Source organism: Notamacropus eugenii, chromosome 7 (assembly GCF_028372415.1).
Source record: "Notamacropus eugenii isolate mMacEug1 chromosome 7, mMacEug1.pri_v2, whole genome shotgun sequence".
Lineage (NCBI taxonomy): Eukaryota > Metazoa > Chordata > Mammalia > Diprotodontia > Macropodidae > Notamacropus > Notamacropus eugenii.
In genome coordinates, this window is record NC_092878.1 from 153,837,837 (window position 1) to 153,858,222 (window position 20,386).

Sequence of the window (20,386 nt, forward strand, 5' to 3'; positions counted from 1 at the left end):
CTTTAATGCAATGACCAAATACAATTCCAGAGAACTAATTAATGATAAACCATTTGACCCCCTGAGATGCAGAATGAGACATATGTCTTTGAACATGCCCAATTTGGTAACTAGCTTGCTTAACTATGTATGTTTGTTAAAAGGGCTTTTAAAGAATTTCTAAGGAGGAGGAGAGTGGGTGAGAGAAAATAAATGCTTGATAATTGGGAAAAGGCAAAATAAAATAAAAGTTGAATTTTAAAAAGTTTATGTAAAGTTTAAAAATAGCGATTCTTGGTACCTTCTTCCCACCTTCCTCCACAATTCTGCCATATCACTACAAAAATGTCTTGGGAACCCATAGGACTGAGGGCCATTTGATGCCATCTTTTTTTTCCTCACAAATTGTCATAATTATAGAACTCACCATGATGTTATTAGCCTACTGTTTGATGAGTCTCTCTCTGCTTAACTATGCTGGGCCTCAGAAGGCAGACATGATCTGTTTCTGGAGTCATGCCTAAAGGCTTCTGAGAATATAATAAACTCTTAGAGTTTGCACTTTGCTAACATGGCATTTAAAAACCCAAGGTCACATTTATGCCAAGGATGAACTTTGAAATAAGACCTTGTGAAGTTGAGGCTATCAACTATGATTTGTGGTAGTTGAAATCAGTACCATTTACTGAATTTGTTTCTAGTGACACTTAGTAAGAGGAAAGAAATTCAAGAACTGGCGCTACCCAATAATGACAATTGGCAAACCTGGAGGGCTGGAGGGTTAGGGGGTGAGGGATCTTTACACAATGGCTAGTTAGCATTGTGGTAGCAGACTATTGGAGCATGAAAGGAGTAGAGGCAAGTGAAGCCATGGTAGAATTGAACTTGAGAAAAGTAAAAGGGAATAAAGTGAAAGGAATGGTCTAGTGAAAAAAGATTACAATGGAACAGAATAGTAAATGTAGTAGGAATGGATTAAATTTTAAATTGATTTAGTATATAGTTTTTAAAAATTAATTGTTCCCACCACCATTGAAGTTCATTTATGTCATATAGTTGTTAGTCAAATTATCTTACTGTTGGGCATTTGTTATTTGATCATAGAATTATGGAATATGAGATATGGAAGGGACCTCATTAGCCAACTAGTTCCACCCATACACAAAAGGAATCTTTACAATCACATATATGACAAGAAATCACCCACTCCCTGTTTGAAGACCTCAGAAGAGAGAGAACAGGCCACCACCAATTGAGTCAAAGCCTATGTTGTCTTGTTATTTCTTTATAATGATTCCCAGGGGAGAACAAACCAATACTTGTCACTATGACAGCCGTTCTCCTGTATGTCTTACCTTACGCATTTCTTGAAGACAATTATAGATCTTGCTGCAACACCTAACAGTCATTCTGGCTTTTGCTAACTTCAGATGATATTTACACCAAATCTCCTGCAAAATTCTGCCCCCATCCCCTTGAGACAAGTTCATATCATAGCATTCCCACTGTTCTTTTTCTAGCCCTGTATGTTTACCCCAAATCCTCTTAGCAAAGCCATTCAATGAACCCAAGTAAAAAGAATAATATCTCAGTGAGCTGAATATGACATTTTTGTCTGATAGTTCTGTCATCTGCTTATCAAACATATGTCCATCTGAACCCTCCACTTATCTTATTTTGCTAAATTTTCTACTATTTTTGCTGATGTGTCTTCCAGCTTAAGAATTTTATTTCCTATTGGTTTCATGCCTTTCCCCCAACCTCCAATTTTCCATTGTTTTCTCCATGTCATTGTTGGTAATCTGCTAGCAGTGTGTCTTCTGTTTTTGCTGATGACAGAATTCACTTTAGAGATGCCAGGTTTTTCTTGACACACGATCCTTCTTCATTGCCTTTAAAGTGCTTAATCATACAATTTAATGTTTCTTGTGCTAGCTCCAACTTGGTTTCTTGGGCTGTTGGTGAATCTAATTTGTTATTTTTTTTCCTTCTGGTGAGGTCAGTTTAGGGTCTTTCAATCCATAGAATTTGTTCATTGTGCTGGAGGTTTTTATATCTTGGTTGTTTGCTCATCTACTTGCTCTTTTCTTTTCAATCAATCAGTCAATAATCAACAAGCCCTTGTGGAGAACCTACCATGTGACAGGCAATGGGGTTACAAAGGCAGAAAAATGAAACAATTACTGTGCTGAAGATGTTTACTTTCTGCGGGGGAACAAAACATGTACATAAAAATAGACGCAAAATATATGTGAAGTAAATGCAAGGTAATTGGGAGAATCATTAGCAGTTGGGGGTAGGGGTGAAGGATCAGGGAAGGCTCTGCAGAAAAGCTTGGGCCTAAATTTGAAGGAAGCTGGTGATTCCTTTCTCCACCTAGGGGGAGGTGAGAGGAGTACATTCCAGGGAAAGGGACCACGAATAAAGCCCTGGGACAGGGAATGGAGTGTTTTTTATTTGCAAAATGGTGAGCATAGCACCTGTCCTCACCATTACAGGGCTGATTTGAGGAACAAATACCATAATATACGGAAAGAGAATGAATAAAAAAATATTTGTTTAAGTTTTTCTGTGTTCTGAATATAGTACTTAGTGCTAGAAATACAGATACAAGTAAAAGCATTCCCTGCCTTCAAGGTTCTTGTTTTCTGAGGGGAAGGAGAACAACATGGAGTACGTGGTGAGGAGGAGTTTGGGGGATGATGCAAGGCATGGAAGGAGCCTGAACTTTGATGTTGGGGGTGACTGAGGTGACCACCAATCAGGCCAAAGCAGGGGAAGAAAAAGGAAGAGGCCAGTAAAGAAGTACCCAGTGGTAATTTGATATTTTGCAGATCTTAAAGAATGTTTTTAAATATAAATTATGTCTGTTGGTGTTCTAGCCAAAGAACAGATTGGCCCAAGCAACTACTTGGGAATGGAATTCACTTCTCTGCAGTCTGTGAAGAACTGACCTCTCTAAATAATGTGCCCTACTTCTCTCAAGGCAGGTGTATGTGCTTGCTTCCCTCATGGATGGAAGGGAATCCTTTGAAATCTCCTTAGAGTTCTATCTTTGCTGTTCACCTGAAAATGGATTACTCAAAATGCTGCTAGAACTTTCAAGAAATAGGACTGGCCCAGGGCAAGGAGCCCTGACTTCCTCCCAAACAAACACTCTAGCTTTGGCTAGAATGTGCATTGTACACATTCGGCTAATGGCAATGGAAAAAGCAGATATTCCATCTGCCAACAATCAGAGAAATAAAATTGTAGAGGAATGGACAGTAGGAACTGCATAGCCAGAGAGAAAGGACCTGCCTGCTTATGCCTCCTGGAAAGGACATTAGTGGAGAAAGCTTTGATGTTTAAACAATCACATAATTGAATCTTCTGTTGGAGTCAACAGTCAAAGAGCTGGACGCTGGAATGAGCCCTGAACAGCCTTAAGATACACAGTGACAAAGGTTAAGTAGGCTATTCTCTGTGGAAACTGTGATAGGGCAACACTACTTTGCAATCCACTTCTTGTCTGAGTAGCTTTAAAATGCATTCTAACTGCTCCTGAGTCAAGCAACTCAATCAGGTTGAGGTTACCTTTGTAGAAGCATGTATCTTTGGATTTCCCTCTTTCTAAGCAGGAATACTTAGATTTAGATAATTAATATTTTTTACATTCTGGATCAAGTTGTGCCTAACAAAGAGTATTGAATTTTCTTCTTCCATGGGTGGTGAGCTCTACTTTCCTGGGAGTCTTTACAAATGGGACATCTGCTTGTGATGGTTGAGGGATCATGCTACAGTGTTTTGTGTGGTAGGATGGTAGTGGTGGTGGAGGTAAATGGAGAGTCTGTATCTGAGTGACAAGTTCAAATAGCCTGTAGGTTACGTTGACTTAGAAAACTGCAAATTAACATTATCTATGTTGTATTTTTAAAAATCTATTTTGTTAAATATTTCCAAATTATATTTTAATTTGGTTTTGGCCGCAGAGGAATATTGTGGACCATATACAAATGATCCCTAGAGATCATTTGGCAGGTAGGTGGTGCAATGAATAGACTGCTGGGTCTGAAGTCAGGAAAATTCATCTTCCTGAGTTCAAATCTGGCCTCATTCACTTACTAGTTGTGTGACCCTGGGAAAGTTATTTAACTCTATTTGCCTCAGTTTTCTCATTTGTAAAATGAGCAAGGAAATGGCAAAGTAACATTTTAATGAAATAACTTACAACTTGAAAGGTATTTAACATAATATAATAATCACATATAAACATAATTTTGATACTGAGCTTTTTCATTTGAACAAAAATGTATGATATTTGGCTCAACACTAGACAAACACAGTCAAATATGGTCCCATACTAAATTTATTTCTGCATTTTGATTTAAAACATGAATAAAGTGAAAATGCTTCCTTACACAAACATATGGTGGAAATAGTAGAAGGATTTTACAAGTTCTTTTGATGAGAGATGGAAATTCACTTTTTTATTTTTAGCCAAAAATTTATAAGGCCATTATTTTTGAATGATATTTGTAGTTCAAAATCATTTTGTCTGTCATTTAAGTTGCTTTTCATCTTTTGTCAATTTATTATCCAGAGTAATAAAAGATATAACAAATGGTTGCAAGTCCAATTTAATTTATTGGAAATTTCAGGAAAATATTCATTGAAAGTCACTTTTTAAAATTTCAGATGAGCATCTCATGTTTTTCTTGACAGCCTGATCCAAAGATGGTTCATTTTCTAGTTAGACATTATGTACTCAGTACTTTTCTTAAATGTATGGTCCCAAAATTTTAGTTTCATAATCATAACTTTTATTTTGTCTTGAACATGTAATATGTTAGCATTTGTACTCTGTAATGATGTTTTAAGTTCATTAATTTTTAAACTGAGATATCTGCTAACTAAGCTAATCTTTGTAGCCACATCATATCATTTGCATACTCAGGCAGATAAAAAGGATGGAAAGGGAAGATATGATAAGAAGCTAACTCTTCTCCCAATCAAATAGACAATAACTTTGCCATGGGAAAGTTATGAAATATCTTTGGGTCTTAGAAAGTTAACATGCTCATTACCCATTTCTCTGCTTAAAATGGTAAACAATTGAGAGTTAGTGGGTGCTGATTGTATAAAATGATTTATTATTATTAATTATTATAAGACACAAGTTGTGCCATTCTATTTGATGCCAAAATTTGTTTGTATACGCTACAGCATGTCCATACTATATTTACATTATTTTTAACATGTTAGGCTACACTCAAAAATTTCCCAGGCATCAGTTTTGCTCCATCTGTGATAGTTCAACAAAAAGATCAGTTAATTTATTTGCCTTCAATGTATAAATGAATTACATTTAAAATGTCTTCTCCACTTGTATATCCTATTAACCAATGACAAAACAGCATCTTACCTTCACACAGATGTCTTATGAATATAATTAAGATTTCTGGGTTACAAATAGCAGTTATCTCATCCAGTTTCAAAGTGTAAATGCCACTTTTTAAAAAAACTGGTCAGATGAGCATTTGTCTTAGTTTTTTCTTCCTATATTAGTCATGGAAGTTAGTTGTTTTTTTAAATGTGTGGATAAACTATCCTTGATTTCCTGGTTAGCTCAGTATACTAAAGTCTCAAGCTGCTGATCTAACTTCTTGGTCACTGGAGAGCACAACAACCTCCACATAGGCTATAATACTTTGTGAACCACATGGACAACAGGAAGACATCTTCCTGAGTTTAAATCTAGCCTCAGATACTTATTAGCTGTGTGACCCTGGGCAAGTCGCTTAACCCTGTTTGCCTCAGTTTTCTCATCTGTAAAAATGAGCTAGAGAAAGAAATAGCAAACTACTCCAATATCTCTGCCAAGAAAACCTCAAATAAAGGCATGCAGAGTTGAATGTGACTGAACAAGGTCAACAGAATCTTCAATGCACATTCTTGCTGAATATCTCTCTACTGTTATGGTTGTCAGTCATTCATGCTGAAAGACTTACAATTGTCCCAGTATGTTCAAATATTCAAGGCATATGGCTTGAGTCAGGCCCAGCACATAACACCCCTTCATCTCATTGTGTCTGAACATATTTCCTATAACCTATAACCAATAAGTTGGTTGAAATCCAAAAGAAGCAAACCTTTAGCATATGTCACCATGCTGTCACTTTTCTGGACATCAGTTATACATCTGTAAAATAAGGAGGCCTAAATTATTTGTAAGGTACTTTTCAGCTCTAAATCTTAGGGTCCCATAAGTCTGTTGCTATACTTTGTCCTTTGTTTTTAAAGAGGACCAGTGACATCATGGCTGATGTCTTAACTTGCACATGAATTGGATTTGTCAGGCAGAGTTGCATAAAGCCATCAGCCTCACTCTCTCTTCCAGAGTCATCAAAGTGCAGTGGAAAAACAAAAGTCAGGATGACTGGCGAAGGCCCAGGATGCTGTGGATGACCTTAGTGTCTTCAATGACTAGCCAAGCTCTAATCTCTCTGCAGCACCTGATGGTTGGATACAAATTGTTCTCATCTGCCCATTCCACGAGGAAAGTCTTCACATGCTTGGAGTAGACATCCCCCTTACTGTCTGACAGGTTTGAAATTTAACCTGGCTACCAAGATGGTTTACTAGGGTGTGGCCATGGCTACCGCTTCTTGGAGCCAAAGGTGAGAGTGGAGTGCCAAGGAGACACCAAAAGTGGATGAGCTGCCCTGAAAGGGGCTTGGCAAACCCTTACACCAGAGGGGCTAGTGTTCTTCGAATACCCCATACACCCCATAGCTCTACTCTATATACAGCAGTAGCAAGGACATTAAAAGACATACTAGTATTCCAAAAAGCTAGCTACAGGATGAAAACACAGGCTTAGTACTCAGTGAGAAGTTATAATCATAATTTGGGAACGTAGTAGAGTAGAGTGAATTTGTTATGCCATCCCATGCTGTCTTGTGCTACGAAATATGTTGCTATTTAATTATGCCTTAATTTATTTAAGATGCCAGTCTCTCCAGGTTCATTAAGATTTAGATTTTTCTAAAGTCTTCATTAATACTTTGGTAATGGAGAAAGAACCCTTGCTTCAAGACATGGCAATCTCCTTTTAGAAGAGACATCTTCCAGATAGTCCTCTGATTTCCCATTTGTGGTTTCTCAAATTGTTGAATAAGGTCGTAAATGAATATTCTTTTACTTCATTCTGCAATGTCCCTTGGAATGAATCTAATATTATGATTCTCTCAACAGACAAGGAAGCAGACAGATGGTAGTTAAAATGATTTGCTGAAGATCTTACAGTGAATCAGTGGTATGGTTAGGATTAGAGTGTACAGTTTTCCATATTCAAACCACAACGCCATGGGGCCATCAAATCATTATCTTGGCATCTTTGATGCCTTATTTGAAAACTGACTCTTTTGAGTTCTAGTAGATGATCCTGAAACTGCTCCTTAGCCATCTTCTTGACAGTTTTATCCTTGATTGAATCAACATTGGACATAACAGTGTAGTATTTATCTTGTCTGGAGAAAGATATTGAGAATATATCTGTGCAAAAAAAGTAAAGAAAAAACCCTCGCAATAACCTACTTGAAATAGGCCAGGGAACAATTTTGGTTGCTTTTAAAATATAGACTTTGCAAAATTTTCTTCAGCTTTACTTTAGTAAATTCAAATGACTATTTAAAGCTGGAAAGGATATCAAAGGTCATAAGGCTCAGGCATGTAAGTTAAGTGAGTTGCCCAAGGTCAAATAGGTATTTAGGTCATAGGTGAGATTTGAATCCGGATTGCTTGATGTTTTTCTTTCTTTCAAAAAGAAACTGTTCAGTGTAATTTTTAGAGATCATGCCTTCTCTCTGTTGGTTATCTTTACTCTGTCCTGTCTATACCTTGTTTGTTTGGCATTCAAAGCCCTTCATAATCTGCCCTTCCTTGCCAGACTTCTTAAACCTTCTGCTCTAGATTCAATAACAATGGCTCCTTGGAGCTCCACAGAAAAGACGCTCCATCTCCTGCCTCTTGGCCTTTTCATTGGCTGTGCTTCCTCCTCTGTGCCGACTGGCATCCCTAGCTAAAATCCCACCTTCTACAGGAAGCCTTTCCCAAGCCTCCTTAATTCTAGTGCCTTTCCTCTGTTGCTTATCTCCAGCTGATCCTCTCTGTCTCTTTTCTCTCTCTCTCTCTCTGTCTTCCTGTCTCTATCTCTCCCTCTCTGTCTCTGCTCCTCCCTCTCCTCTTCCTCCTGCTCCTCCTCTTCTTCCTCCTTTTCCTCTTCTCCTTCTCCTTTTCTTCTTCTCCTCCTCCTTCTTTTCTTCTTCTTTTCCTCCTCCTCCTCCTACTTTTCTTCTTCTTCTTCTTCTTCTTCTTCTTCTTCTTCTTCTTCTTCTTCTCCTCCTCCTCCTCTTCTTCCTCCTCCTCCTCCTCCTCCTCCTCCTTCTCCTCTTCCTCCTCCTTCTTTCTCTGTCCACCCCACCCCCATCTCTCTCTTCCTACCTTTAGCTTATTTGAATCTAGGACCAGCGCTTTATCTATTGTGCCAGGTAGCTGCCCCCTAAATAAATCTAATTTGCAGTTTTGAAATCTATTTCTCTTTTCCCCATTACAGGCATTTCTTCTCTCTTGCTTTTTCTAAGCTGTATTTGTGCAAGGACACACACAGGTCAATAACACCAAAGTTAACCACACTCATCTAGAAAAGGTCTTTGTCAAAGCAAAAGACAATAGGAAGTCAAAAAATTCTTGAGGAATAGAGCTTGGGGAATGAGGTCTCCGGTGGAGGAAGAAGGGGAAACAAAAGAGTCATTAGCCTTGCTCTATGTTCCTGAGTGACAGAAGGCTCTTCATTTTTCCAGATTCCAGCACTTGAAGTATCGAGCTACGCCCTCCTTCCTGGTGCTTCCACTCCATCTCCAGGTCTCCCATATCATCGCTCAGCAGGGATGCCTCCTGGCCTGTCTCCTGCTCTGTTGGTGCTCACCTCCAGGTCAGGGGTACATGACTGTGATGGTGACTATGATGGGTTTCTGTCTGGGGGTGGAGAGAGGGGAGAGAGAGAGGAAGATGGGGGGGAAGAGAGAGAGAGAGAGAGAGAGAGAGAGAGAGAGAGAGAGAGAGAGAGAGAGAGAGAGAGAGAGAGAGGGAGAGGGAGAGGGACAGAGACACAGAGGGAAGAAATAAGGGAAAAAGGGAGGGAGGTAAAGGGACAGGAAGAGAGGCAAACTGAGGTGGAAAAGAGAGGAGGGACATTGTGGGAGGCCATTGGGTAGATGTAAGGTTAACTAGGCAGAGCACCACAGTGCAAACAGTACTAGTCTTGGAATTAGGAAGACTCATCTTTCTGAGTTAAAATCTAGCTTCAGACATTAACTAGCTGTGTGATCCTGGGGAAGTCACCTAATCCTGTTTGCCTCAGTTTCCTCATCTGTAAAATGAACTGGAGGAGGAAATGGCAAACCACTCCAGGATGTTTGCCAAGAAAACCCCAAATGGGGTCACAAAGAGTCAGACATGACTAAAACAGTAGAACCACAACTTTGAGCAGCTATAAATATCTTAGAACAAAGATCTCAGCCTGTAGCTCCAAGTTATAATCACCTCTTGAAGGACCAAGAGAAGTTCCAATAGTTCTACTCCTTCCTCAACTTCTCCTCAGGTCTTTCTGATAAATCTTTTTAATATACTCTTTTCTTATTTTTTTTTATTTAATTGGCTTCTTTTGTCTGGATTTGCTTCATACAGAAACTTATCAGTCATACAGGTTGGTGTTCTATGTCTGGATGTGGTCCATGGTAAGATAAGGTAAATGGAGAAAGTCAGGGTTAAGATGGAAATACACAAATTTTAATTAGGACAGAGAGCTGAGTATCCAAATATTAATAATTTTGATTTTATTAATAACTTCTCATCTAATATATACTCCACCTTCCAAAGAAAAGAGCTATGTGGACCTCAGAGTCAATAGGCTAAAGGTAAGCTTGTGTGTGTGTGTGTGTGTGTGTGTGTGTGTGTGTGTGAAGTCCCTTGGAGCTGGTAAAGATCACAGTACAGGTTCACTGTTCTTTTTTTCAAAATTAAACTCCACAGGTGATGGTCCCATAGATTCCCTTTGTTCTTCCCCCACTACATAGGAGCACTTACTAGTATCTGTTATTGCTGTTGGCATTCTGCCATTTGAATCCTGTCTGACTCTTCATGGGTCCATTTGGGGTTTTCTTAGCACAGATAATGCAGTGCTTTGCCATTTCCTTCTCCAACTCATTTTACAGATGAGGACACTGAAGCAAACAGAGTTAAGTGATTTGCCCAGGGTCACACAGCTAGTAAGTGACTGAGGCCAGATTTAAACTCACAAAGATGACTCTTCCTGACTCCAGGGCTGGCACTCTTTCAGTTGCACCATATAACTGCCCATCCATCATTAGTGTAAATCAATAAAGCTCAGTCACCCTGGGCTAAAGAAGAAATTTGTTTGTTTATTTCTCCCTAACTCTCAGGTCAGGGCTAGGACCTCCACCCTGTTCTGTAAGATCCTAGCTGGTCATTGAATTCTACTTTTTACCTGCAATTTCAGTAACAACCACTAGCTCAGAATGAAATTAAAATTAGTTTATGACCTTACCATAACTAACTAAGCTCACTTGACTCAGTTGATTCAGCTATGGAAAACTCTACTCTAGATTCCCATTGCTAGATGAGTGGCTCTTCCAACTTTCCAAAGCTCATAAGGTTATTCTGCCTCGGAAAAAAAGCAAACAAACAAACCCAAAACATTCACAGAGATTACAAATACAAGCAAATAGAACGATAGTCTCTGGTCTCAAGGAACTTACATTATCATGGAGGAAGGGGACACAACACACCAAAGAGTGATGAAAAGCAAGATGGGGGAAGGACTCATGGGAAGGCATGTGATCAATGAGGCTGAGAAATTCTAAGGCTGAAATTGGAGGGAGGTAAAGATTGTTTGTCCTGGGCCCATCCCCAAAATGGAGTCTCTGAGAGGAATTTGCCAGTGGAAGAAGGGGCAGACATGGCAAAAGAATGTTCCAGGATGAGAAAATAGCTAAGTTTCAATTATGGTTTGTCCCCTAAATTCCAAAAGGAAATTCTGACTTTATTAAAGTTAGAACTCATACAAACACACACACACACACACACACACACACACACACACCTCCTTTATAGTTTATCTTTGGGGGTTACATGGGAATTGTAGATGTATTTCTTTTCCTTTCACCTCTCAGGATTGCAATTTAATTTTGCTGAGATCAGAAGTAAAAATTCATTTAGTGAATTGGAAAGAACATAGGCGGGTTTAATAGCCCCTTTGCTGGGTGGTCTTCCTTAACTTTTAATTTTTATTTTCTCATCACCTATACTTTCAGATCCATTTAAGATGACTGGACAAATACAACAATGAAAACCAATCCTTCTTATAAATGAATCTGTTATGAGAAGTGAAAAAAGATATTGTAAAGAACGCCAAGGAGTGGTTGATATTTGCTTCCTGACGCTTCCAAGGAAGCCAACCTTAACTGCTGTCTAATAAAATGAACCAAGAGTGAAAAGGTCGAATCTTCAACTTTCCATTAGAGCTGGCTTTAGCAGCACCTGAAGGCCAACATCAACAGTATGCTAGTGAGTAGTTCATGTTTCTGTCTAGTCTGTGGTGAATTGCTGAGATGGCATCCTTGGAAGGGAATGAACTGTCTAAAACGCAAACTGAACCTTTACTGCATAGAAGTACAGTAACCTGAGGTCAATGACACTATCTTGGAGTCTCCTACCTTCTATTACCCCACCCTTCCTTGTTGTCCTATCTGTTTTTCCCCCCAAGAAGTTTTATAAAGCTAAAGAAACAACCCCGTCCAATGGCAAAACATCAGGATTTCCCACAAAGGATCTTTTGTTTTCTGTGAATATCACGCACAGTATATGAAAGTTGCTGCCCTGCTGGGAGACAACTGACATTAAATTAACAGTCTCCCAAACAGTTCACATCAATGGAGATTTTCCTTTTCCAGGAAAAAATCCACAATTGCCTTGGCTTCAACAAAGCAGGAAATAACAGTGGAAGTAGACAGGTTTCTGAGTTGACTGCAGTTGAACTGAAGTTCACATAGGCTGAAAATCTTTAGAACGGGCTTTGACTATAGAAGCTCCAACAAGCCATTTAATAGTATAAGCTGGTTTTCACCCAAACTGACACAGCATGAATTGACACAGCATGAAAAACTAAACTTTCAGGGGATGTTTTGCAGGGAACCATTTGATAACATCCATTTTATGAAATGATTATAGTGTCACAGGTTTAGAGCTAGACCTTAAAGGTCATGGAGTTTGACTCCTCCATTATACAGATGAGGAAACAGGTGAAAAGTCGTAAATGTCAAAGGTGGGACCTCAACTCAGGTCTTCCGGGCTCCAAGTGTGGCACCTTGTTTATTACAATGGGATGCATCTGGTGCACTAGCTGTGAGTGTTTTAAGGTGAGGGAGATGGTGAACAGACAAATGGGGATAGTCTACTGTTAGTCACTTTTAGCAGTGCTCACACACTGTTCCGACTGGGCTCTGTCATGGGCTACCTTCTTTTCTCTATACTACTTCATTTGGTGATTCACATCGGCTGGATTCAATGATCATCTCTATGCTGACGATCCTCAGATCCATTTATTCAGTCTTGACCTTTCTGCTGATTCCACTCTCACAGTCAACTGCCCATTGTGTTTATCCTTTGTTCTTGAAGAGGACCATGACATCAAGGAGCTGATGACATGACCTGCAGTTGACTGATTTGAGTGAGGGAGGGCTGTGCAAGGTCACCAGCCTCACTTTCTCCTCCAGAGCCATCTGGGTCCAGTGGCCAGATATTCATCAGAATGACAGGAGATGGACCAGGATGCAGTGGGAGACCCTGGCCCTTTTAGGCTAAGGTCTTTTCAGGTTCTCTCTTTGAGTGAGGTAAGGCCCATTCAGTGAATAAGCCTCTTTAAGAACTGAGTTAAGGGATGGCCCCTTTAATTATAAAAAATAATAAACTGGGAAGGGAAGACCATCAGGGTTGCTGGCTAAAAGACAAACAGTTACTATTTATATTCACTCTGAATTAGAAGGGCAGGGACCTATTGTCCAATCTATAAGCTCCAGAGTGAATTCGGTTTAAGGCTTGCTCTTTGAGAAAAAAATGTAGCCAGTAAGCCCTAAGTTAGCAAGGTAGCTTTCAGACATCAAAATGAACCTTCCTTTGGGCAGAGCACCCTTAGGTGAAGGCAGAGGAGAGGACATCTCCAACTGGATAGCCTATACACCTCTTAAATTCAAGACATATAAAATGTAATTCATTATATCCTCCCCACAAAAGACTCTCCCTTTCTTCCAAGGTTCCCCATTACTACTAAGTAACCACCATCCGTATTACTACTAATAACCACCAACCCTATTGCTACCAAGTAACCACCCTTCTCCTCATTCCAGGTTTACCACCTTAGTGTTATCGTGGAATCCTCACTCTCTCTCTCTCACTATTCAATCTGTTGCCAGATCTGTTGATTTTACTTCTGTAATGTCTCTCCAACATACTCCCTTCTCTCTTCTGATACTCCCACCACCCTGATGCAGGCGCTCATCTCCTCACACCTAGACAATTGGAATAGTCAGCCTTCCACAAGTCTCTCCTTTCTCCAGCCTTTCTCTATTCAGCCACCAAGTTTTCCTAAAGTGAAAGTCTGACCATGTCAAACCTCCTCCTCCCCCAATTAAACTCCAATGGCTCCTTATCATCTCCAGGATAACATAAAAAAAAAATGAGCTGTGAGCTTTTCCACCCAGCATGCACTCACCTCTCCCTCCCTCCAGTTGCGGCACCACCACCTCTCTCTCTCTCTCTCTCTCTCTCTCTCTCTCTCTCTCTCTCTCTCTCTCTCTCTCTCTCTCTCTCTCCACTTCAGAGTTCACCATGGATGATGACATTGCTGCTCTCATTGGTGACAATGGGTCTGAAATGTGCAAAGCTGGCTTTGCTGGAGATGATGCCCCTCGGACCGTCCTCCCTTCTGTTGTTGGGCACCCCAGACATCAGGGTGTGATGGTGGGTATGGGCCAGAAAGAGAGGTACGTGGAGGATGAGGCTCAGAGCAAGAGAGGTATTCTGTCCCTGAAGTACCCCATCGAACATGGTATTGTCAGCAACTGGGATGACATGGAGAAGATCTCACATCATACTTTCTACTATGAGCTCTGTGTGGCCCCTGAAGAACACCCTGTGCTGCTCACAGAAGTCCTCCTGAACCCCAAAGCCAACAGAGAAAAGATGACTCAGATTATGTTTGAGACCTTCCACACCCCAGCCATGTATGTTTTCATCCAGGCTGTGCTATCCCTGTATGACCACTGGTATTGTGATGGACTCCGGTGATGGTGTGACCCACACTGTGCCCATCTATGAAGGTTATGCCCTTCCCCATACCATCCTCCATCTGGATCTGGCTGACTATGATCTGATGGACTACCTCATGAAGATCCTGATGGAGAGAGGGTACAGTTTCACTACCACAGCTGAGAGCAAAATAGCGCATGACATCAAGGAGAAACTGTGTTATATCGCCCTAGACTTTGAGAAGGAGATGACTACTGCTGCACCTAGCTCCTCTCTGGAAAAGTTCTGTGAGCTCCCTGATGGTCAGATTATCACCATTGGCAATGAGAGGTTCTGGTGCCCAGAAGCTGTCTTCTAGCCATCTTTCTTAGGTATGGAATCCTGTGGAATCCATGAAACTACCTTCAACTCAGTCATGAAGTGTGATACTGACATCCGTAAGGATTTGTATGCCAATACCGTATTGTCTAGTGGTACCACCATGTACCCAGGCATTGCTGACAGCATGCAGAAGGAGATTACAGCCCTAGCTCCCAGCACAATGAAAATCAAGATCGTTGCCCTACCTGAGTGCAAATACTCTGTTTGGATTGGAGGCTCCATCCTGGCATCTCTTTCCACCTTCTTGCAGATGTGAATCAGCAAGCAGGGATATGATGAATCTGGGCCCTTCATTGTCCACCATAAATGTTTCTAAATGGACTCTTTGTGTTTTTTTGATTGTTTCTTTTTGTCAAGAGGGTGTGACATGATAATTTTTCCCCGAAAAGAGATGAGATTGGCATGGCTTTATTTGTTTGTTTGTTTGTTTTATTTTGTTTGTTTTGGCACTTGACACAGGATTTCAAAACTGGAAAGGTGAAGGTGATGAGCAGTCTAAGTATGTTGAAGGCAAATATCCCCAAAGTTCTACAGGGGGTCTTCAGGACTCTGATTGTACATTGTTTTAACAGTCATTCCAAATATTGTATAATGCATTATTACAGAGTTATGAGCCTCCAGGAAGCTAATTAACAAATCCAGATTGGGGGTGGGGGACAAGGGGAGAAGGTACTAGTATTGCTTTACATGGAAAGTAATGTAATCCTTAAATAAAACCTTTTGTATCATCCACCTTAATACTTGTCCCTTTTTTAAATTGTCAGCCATGTTAAATGGCCCCCTGAATTCCCTCCCTGCCCCCATAGATGTGAATGAAGACTTCACAGTCTCCCTGAGAGTTTTATGAGATTGGTGCCAGTACTTGGGGAAGGGGAGGAGCTTTACCTGTACACTGACTCAAGACCAGTTGAAATAAAGGGGCACACATTAAAGAAAAAAAAATTTTAAAAAATAAATTCTTTGTTTGGTATTCAAACGCATTTACAACCCAACCCCCATTGGCCTCCCGTTGTTCTTCAAACAAGATACTATGGGCATTTTCACTGTCCCTGAGACATAAAATGATCTCCCTCCTCATTTCTGCCTCCTGGATTTCCTGGCTTCCTTAAGTCCCACCTAAATTTCCACTTTCTGTAAGAAGTCTTTCCCAGGTTTTCCGAATACCAATACCTTCTCTATATCGATTATTTCATATTGTGTATATAGCTTCTGTATACATAGATTTTTGCAAGTGTCTCCCCGTTAGATCATGAGCTCCTTGCGGGTAAGGACTGTCTTTTACTTTGTCTCTTTCATACTTAGTGTAGTACATGGCACAAAGGTGTTTAATAATTGTTTTATTGACTCATTGACTTTGCTCTGGATCCCTTTGTGTTTCTGGAAAACAATTCTGATAAGCATCTTTCTCCCTGCTTTTTGTCTCATTCCATATTCATAATAAAGGGCTGCTGAACAAGGTTATCTCTTCTGTTAAATTTATCAAGGAATCTGTTATGATATTTTACATATGCTTGGGAAATGCCTTCGAAGAAAACTCTTAAAATAGTGTCTTATTCTACCAAATCAAATCCTTTTTTATAGTCGACAAACAAGGAGAGTATGATCTTGCATTCTCTGTCTCTTTTGGCCAATTGTATAATAACCAAGAAGTGATCTACAACACAATTTCACTTATGAAATATGTTTGGAAAGGAAAGCAGGTATATGTGTATGTAGTCACTTATTGGTTTTCAGCCATTTATTTTTGGTAATCATAAGGTCTGAGATGTTTTGGCATCCCTTTTTTAAGGAAAGGAGGAATAGGATTTCCCCTCCTCCAAGTTGATATAATCAAAGAAATCAAAGGGTAGATGACAGAGGTAATGAAGTGTTATTGTTTTAACATCTGGTGATCCCTTTACACAGTACAAACACCTTTCTGAGTCAGAAGGGAAAAATTACAATTGATTGGGCAAGCGAATTAGCCACAATCCTGATGGTTTTAAGTAGCTAAACCCTGGAAAGTTCAAAAGAGTTTGTCAATTCAAGCCAGCAGTGGAAGGAGAATCCGAACCCTTAGAGGAATTCAGTCTTGAGGAGGGGAGGAGAGGATTTCTTCCTATTTTCTACCAACGCCACCCCCTCTATTAACTCTTTGTTTATTTGTTTGTTTGTTTGTTTCTTTCTTTCCTTTCTCCCTCCTTCCCTTCCTCCCTCCCTTTCTTCCTTTGCCATTTCCCTTTAAAGAAGAATCAAGTCAGGAGAGATTTGTGCAAGACACCTCTGCAGTGGAGGGGGGGAAGTTGAGGAAAAGATTCTCTCTCTTCCCTTCTTCCATTAGCTCTAAAATCTACCAATCACTTGCTCAGAGAGAGAAACCCCATCCAATAATCTTAGAATCAACCAGTTCAGTAGAATTTAGGGGCATGATTGAGGAAGCAGAGAGAGATACACTAGATATACAGATTTTAAAATGACAGTTTTTAGGGTAGAGGAAGCAGCTTCAAGAAAGAGGACTGTGAGCAGAAGAGAAGATGGTAGCTAGGGGCTGGTCTTTGACTCAAGAGAGCGTTATCTGTGGCAGCTGAAAGTTAAACTAAGGAGAGGGGCAAACCTTGGTAAGGCAGCTGAACAACCCATCCCGAAGAGGCATTGTACCCAAGGGAGTTGAATGAGGATTCTACAGAGAGAGAAGTTCCAAGTCACGCAGCATCCAGAGCTGTAAATTGCCTTTGCTTCACCTTTCTCCTGTATTTGTGTCTTGTCATCATCGTACTCTTAGTTTGAACCCACTCTTCCCATGGCTTCTCTGAGTATTTATGAGAGAGTATGCCCCAGGTTTATGGGGGAAATATTTTGTGGCCACTGTTTATATCATGCCATCTTAATTGTGCCCTTTCTAAAAGTTAATTGTGTCTACACCTTGGTTGTTAATAGGAAACACACTGGAGGAGGCTGGTTAAGTGTTAGGAATATAAAAGCCAAGGTAGCACCTGCCCTATGGGTATTCAATCTGTAAATGTCAGTACAAGTGGGAAGTAGCCCATAGGGATGTCACATTATGACTCCCTTCCATTCTTCAACTACCTTGAGAACTGATGTTTTAACACTCTCAAAAATGTGTCACCTCCAGTATCAACTTCCTATGTGTGTCCTTTGTGGAGTCCAGCTGCTTCTTCCATCTTTGTTTCCTCTAATGCTTTTTCTACTTCCTCCAATAGCATAGCTAGAAGTAGGATGTTAAAAGACCCAATGAAGTGGCTTCACAGTCATTGAGAGTGAAAAGTTTTATTATATCTGTCTGTCTGTCTGTCTGTCTCTCTCTCTCTTTCTCTCTCTCTATCCATCTATCTATAACCATATAAAAATTATGTTGCCATAAATTATGTTTATATGTCATGTATGCAATGATTATAATATTTTTACTTCTTTATCTATTCATTATTCTTCTTTTACTTAATCCTTAAAGATTCTTGGGATATCTCTGTTTAGTTGGGTCTCTCCCAAACTCTCCAAATTTGTTTTTTTCCAATTTATTTATTTTTAGTTTTCAACATTCACTTTCATAAGTTTTAAATTTTCTCCCCCTTGCTCCCCAGAACAGCATGCAATTTGATATGGACTCTACACATACATTTCTATCACACACATTTTCAACATTAGTCATATTATATAGAAGAATTATAATGAAGTGGAGAAAGCATGAGAAAGAAAAAGCAAAACAAAATAAAACACAAAAGAAAATAGTCTGCTTTGCTCTGCACTCCAACTCCATAGTCCTTGCTCTGGATGTAGATGGCATTTTCCATCATGAGTCCCTTGGCATTGTTTTAGGTCCTTGCATTACTGAGAAGGGCTAAGTCTATCAAAATCAGTCATTACACACTGTGGCTGTTTCTGTGAACAGAGTTCATATAAATATTTCTAGGATTTTCTGAAGTCCACCTATTCCTCATTTCTTGTAGCACAATAGTATTCCACTGCATTCATATACTACAACTTATACAGCGATTCCCTAATTGATGGGCATGCCCTCAATTTCCAGGTCTTGGCTACCACAAAAAGAACTGCTATATATATTTTTGTACACATGGGACCTTTCCCCATTTTTATAATCTCTTTGGGATATAACCCCACAAGCAATATTGCTAGTCAAAGGGTATGCACATTTTTTATAGCCCTTCAGGCATAATTCCAAATTGCTCTCCAGAACGGTTGGATCAGCTCACAGTTCCACCAACAATGAATTAGTGTTCCAACTTTACCATATCTTCTCCAACATTTATCATTTTCCTGTTTTGCCATGTTAGCCAACCTTATAGGTGTGATGTGGTACCTCAGAGTTGTTTTGATTCGCATCTCTCTAATCAATAATGATTTAGAGCATTTTTTCATATGAATGTGGATAACTTTAATTTCTTCCTCTGAAAACTTATCCTCTGACCATTTATCATTTGGCAACAACTTGTATTCTTGTAAATTTGATAGTTCTCTATATATGTTAGAAAGAAGACCTTTATCAGAAACACTATTTCTAAAAATTCTTTCCCAGTTTTCTGCTTCCCCCCTAATCTTGGTTGCATTGGCTTTGTTTGTGCAAAAACTTGTCAATTTAATGTAATCAAAGTTATCCATTTTGCATTTCATCATGTTTTCTATCTCATGTTTGGTTGTAAATTTCTCCATTCTCCATAAATCTGACAGATAGACTATTCCTTGCTCCCCTAATTTGTTTATTGTATCAGTCTTTATACCTAAATGGTGTATCCATTTGGACTTTATTTTGGTATATGGCGTCAGACGTTGGTCTATGCCTAGTTTCTGCCATACTATTTTCCAGTTTTCCCAGCAATTTTTGTCAAGTAGTGGGTTCTTATCCCAGAAGCTGGGGTCTTTGGGTTTATCCAACAGTAGATTGTTATAATCACTGACTACTCTCTTGTGTACCTAACCTGTCCTAACTGTTGTATTTAAAACAGATTTGTATTGATATCCTCTGTTTTGAAGTTGCTTCTATATTTCCTGTATCCTTTTACTTTTCTACTCCCAGAGGGGCATCCCTTATGACAAAGACTTAAAAAAATAGAAAGAAGAAAAAGAGGAAAAAAATCAGCAGAACAAATCAATACATTGAAAAATCCTCATATTGTATGCAGTACTCCACTCCCAACATACATGTACACCATTATAAATAAGCAGGGGCAGATATGCTCTCACATCTCTTCTTTGGGGCCCAAGTCCATTTTGGACATTTTGCAAAACTCATTTTCAATTGTTTTATGGATGTTCTTTCCATTTACATAATTTTGGTTACAGTGTATATTGTTTCAAGCTCTCCTTATTTCAGTTTGCATCAATTCATTTGTCTTTCTTAATAGTGTATTTCATTTAAGTCATTTAAAGAGTTTCTCTGTATTCATCTTGTTCATGATTTCCTTTAGAAAAGCAATATTCTGCTGTATTCATGTGTTCATTTCATTCCTCCTTTGTTTCAAGTTCTTTACTGCCACAAAAAGTACTGTTATGAATAGTTTGGTTTACATGGAGCTTTTCTGTTAGTGGTATCTTTAGGGTTGATGCCTAGCATCTTGGGATCAGAAGCAAATGGATAATTTAGAAGCTTTATTGCCATAATTTCAAATTCTTTTCCAGGCTGGTTGTACTAATATACAACTCCCTC

The 20,386-nt window shown here is 39.5% G+C and overlaps 1 pseudogene; it reads left to right on the forward strand.

Annotated features, from left to right (window-relative positions):
- Positions 1-13,926: 13,926 nt before the first annotated feature.
- On the forward strand, positions 13,927-14,983 carry LOC140513404 (actin, cytoplasmic 1 pseudogene; annotated as a pseudogene).
- Positions 14,984-20,386: the final 5,403 nt, after the last annotated feature.